The sequence below is a fragment of the Pteropus alecto genome, unplaced genomic scaffold (genome assembly GCF_000325575.1).
Source record: "Pteropus alecto unplaced genomic scaffold, ASM32557v1 scaffold11, whole genome shotgun sequence".
NCBI classification, from domain to species: domain Eukaryota; kingdom Metazoa; phylum Chordata; class Mammalia; order Chiroptera; family Pteropodidae; genus Pteropus; species Pteropus alecto.
This window is the reverse complement of record NW_006431956.1, coordinates 13,454,840-13,459,379: the sequence shown is the minus strand read 5'-3', so window position 1 is coordinate 13,459,379 and position 4,540 is coordinate 13,454,840.

The following is a 4,540-nucleotide window of genomic DNA, read 5'->3' as shown; positions in this document are numbered from 1 at the left end:
CGTTTATATTTCTCTTTCAGTGTTCCTCCCTCAAACTATAAAGAAGCAAACTTCTGCCATTATTTTCTCTTCACCATCCAGGCCAGATATTGCTGATACTCTGTACAGTTCAGCCCTTGAACTTTAGAGGGGTAATGTCTAGAAACTACATTTTTCCCTTGCCTGCAGGGTTCCTGTGAGAAGCCACCATTAAGAGGACCTCATGAGAGATCTGAGAGGTGGAAGTTATGTTTTGATGACAACTGCAGGTAGGCTCATGGCTGTCAGCAGACAGCAGAAGTGAGGTTTGACCTGTAGACATGGCATGCTTCTGAGTCTCATTTAGTGACTTTCATACTTCCGGATTTCCTGAGAGTGGTCATCTTGCTCAGTTCTCCCCTCTTCCAAAGGTTGTGTAAGTCTCTAATTCCTGAAGTTAGATATCTCCCCACAGAAGCTTAATAAGCTTCTGTCTTCTCTCGCTCATTCTTTCCCAGGAAGGAGCATGGTTGATTTGATCCACTGAAGCTTGCCATTTACTGGACAATGTTTTACCAACAAGCAGGATTACTTCATCATTCACTTTCTGGGCTCTGGACCACATGGTTCTTCTTTGTTTCTTGTTCCCTGTAGTAAACACATCTGGGCAGATCCCCAAACCTTCTGTATTCATTTCCTATTGCTGCTATAACAAATTACCACAAGTTGAGTGGCTTAAAATAATGCAACATTATTATCTTCAAGTTTGGTAGGTCCAGAGTCTTATTAGGCTAAAATCAAGGTGTTGGCAGGGCTGCATTCCTTCTGAGGCCCTAAGTATTGTCTTGCCTTTTCCACCTCCTGTAGCCTGTCTACATTCCCTGACTTGTGGCCCTTTATCACTTTGACCTCTACTTCTGTAGTCGCATCTCTTTCTGTGACTCTCCTGCCTCCCTCTTATAATAGACCCCTGTGATTGTATTGGGCCCACCTGAATAATCCAAGGTAATCTTCCCATCTCATGATCCTTCACATAATCACACCCACTAAATCCCTTTGGCTATGTAAGGTAAAATATTCATAGCTTTTGAGAATTGGGATGTGGACATCTTTGGGAGTGGCCGTCATTCTGCCTACCACGCTTTCCTTCTGGAAGCAGCCTGCCAGCCTCATCCATACTCAAGCAAGTAGCACGGGAGTCTGTCTGAGGAACCGGTCCCTGCCTCCCTCTGCAAGCACACCTGAACCTGTGGGGCCCAATTCTAAATAGTCAGAGTAAAAAGCCCACTTCGGATGAAGCCTAAAGCATGTATTCTAACATAAATTTCACAAACTCTGCACTTAAGGCTATACACACAAGCAAAACCACTATTTATATGTTCCATTTGTTTAGCAATCTTGCTTGGTTGGTTTGCTTTATTGAACCCTAGAGAATGAAAAGGGTAGATGGTGACCCATTCCCCAAACTCATTATACACATTCTACAGATATTTGATGAACTACCCGAACTGTCCTTGGTAAAGAACTTCATTTCCGATGCATCTACTCTGCTATTCAAGACACACCTGCATAAATCTAGATTTGAGTTAAAGTTCAACACAACTTGAATTGTCTGAAAATTATAATGAATTTCCCAAAGATACTTTTACCACTTGACACTAAAATACAGTAAAATCATAGCAGCCCATATTTTTCAACTTTATATCAGCACAGAATGAAAAGCCTAGTGAATGCTGATCAACGAAGCTACTCTGTTCACTCACAGTGGAATAACAAGCATGCACTATATTGTTCACATTGCCAGATACTCTAGCCAATACAATCCTCATTAGCTATAAATAAAGTTGTCTTCACGACATTCATAACTGAATATTTAAATCAATATCAGATGCAGAAATACTCAGTGACAACAGAGCAGCTGTGTTTAAAGAGCATAAGACCTGCCAGTGCAGGAGCTTCATCATGTGTTTCACTAAGAATAGTATTATTAGATTAGAACACATCAAAGGATTAATGGAAATTCTTAAATAATATGATGGCAGGGCCAGAAATTACACTGGCCTGAATTATTATGCAGCTCAGGGATTTTTTTTTTTGGCCTATAAAAAGTGCAGGCTGCCTACAGTTACAGAAGGTCTCATCCCACTCCTAACATTTTACTTTCTTATGCCCTCAGCTATCCATTCATTTATTAATGTTCATTCATTCATTCATTCACTCATTCTGCATCTATTATGTACCCAACACTGGGGATATGAAAATAATCATGCTGTTTCTGCCTTCGATTTGTTCACTCTCTACTAAAGAAGAAAAACATTCAATTAACTCCTCACATACTATGAAAAGTGCTATAACAGAAGTCACTGGAAGCAAGAGGAGTCAGTAATTCTGACCGGATTGCTCCCAGCAGGAGGCAATACAGCATAGCATGGCTACACATGGGACTATGAAACTTCTTTGTGATTTAATCTGTCTATGCCTCGTATTTCTGTGTGTTAAACAGAAATAATGATAGTACTTTAGGCAGATTAAGGGCTATATGCACAAAGTAGTAAGGGCAGATAGACATAATAAATGCTACATAAATGTTTGTTAAATAAATAACTTGAAAGTTTCACAGAAGAGGTAATATTTGAGACAGGCTTTGAAGAACAGTTACACATTTGTCCATTGAGGAAAAAGGAAGGGCATTCCAAGTAGAAGAATGTTTCTTTTTCTCCCCAAATTTCCCCCCACTACTAATGGGGCAACATCTGGTCAAAACACCTGGAAGGCAAGTCATGGACACCTTAACCCAAAATTTTGCACATCTCGGGAGCGTCAGAAAAGGCCAATACATCTGCTTCCAAAATAATCCAGCTCCCTGGGGTGTGAGTGCGGATCCACACCGTCCTCTTTCTCTAGTCTAAGCATACCCAGCTTCCTTTTGGAAGTCCCACCAAAGCCTTAACTTGTAAGTCCTGTCAATTCTAACCGCAAACCAAATCTCTGGTCTGTCTATTTCTCCTCACCATCTCACCTTCTACACAGTCATACCTGGACTCCCCACCTCTGCTCTGGCCCCACTGAATCGGTTCTGCACAAAGTAGAAGCAAGTCATCTTTGTAATACAGAAGTCTTTTGATATTACTCTCCTCCTTTAAATCTGTTCGCACTGCACTTAGAATAAATCCACACTCCTTACCAACCTCTAAGAGTCTTTGTGATGAAGCCCCTACTTCACTCTCCCACCTCGTTTTTTACGGTTTTCTTGTCGCTCACTGCGTGCCTACCAGAGCCGCCATCTTTAATATCTCTCCTGCCTCATGGCCTTTCATATCTGGCACCCTCTGCCTGAACCTTCCTTCCCCTCATTCTTTACTTGACCAGCAGCATCTCATCCTTTAGGGCTCAGCTTGAGCAATGGTGCTAGCCAATGGAAAGGGCACCTCCAGGGAGGCGGGGCCTGCATTCTGGCTCCGCTGCCTTAGGCCACAGGAGTGGGATGTCACCCAGTGTTTCTGGGCCTGTGTGTCCACCTAGAAAATTAGGGAAATGGACCAGACGGGGGCTCATTCTCCTTCCATCGCCCATCCTTCTTTTTCTACTGTTAAATAAACTTAACCTCGTCACCTTCTTTCTCCCTTACTTTTCTCTACAACCAGCCTAGAACCATTTCTCATCCCTCACTCTGTTTCATTTCTCTTTTGCTTCCACTTTGAGTCTCATAAAATTCAAAACTAAATGGAAAGGGTAGAATTAGTGAGTGATAGTTTCCCTTTTAAGAAAAACTTGAAACAAAAATATAACTGGTGAGTCCAGACGAGGAAATGTTAAAAGTGAAAACAGACTGCTGTCAGAACAGTGACACAGCCTTTGAGCCTGGACTTCTAGGCCATGAGTTCCTACCTGTCTCCTCCCCATGATTTCCCTTCCTCTTGCTCTGTCACCCCATCCACACTGGCTGTCTATCACTTCCTCCCAAAGTGGAGACTTCATGCATGTTGTCCCCATTAGACCAAAATCCTCTCATTACACAGGCTCACAGCACAAGTAACCTCTCCTTCTTCATCCAATTGTAATTTTATATTTAATTTGTGATTATTTTACTGTATCTGACTACTCCTTTAACTTATACATTCTAAGAGAATAGGAATCATGCATATTTAAACTTAACAGTAATAAATGTACTTCCTATCACAAATAGGTGGTCAATTAATATTCTGAATGAATATATGTTTTAAAAGAACAGACAAAGAAGCAGTAACAATATGAGAGAAGAGAATAGAGATCCAGAAATAATGGAGTCAAGTAATCTAACAGATGCAGTGTTCAAAACACTGTTATAAAGATGCTCAATGAACTTTTAGGAAGTGTAGATAAGTTCAGTGAAAAGAAAAAGAACATAAAAATGGAAATAGGAATTATAAAAGGGAACCAGTCTGAAACGAAGAACACATTATCTGAAATGAGAAGTTTATTAAATGGAATAAACAAAGGAACAAAGTGAATAAAGAAAAGAATCAAATGCCCTATATAGAAGATGGGAAAGCCAAGGACATGTAAGCAGAATGGCAAGAAAAAAGATGCCGCACCTATAACA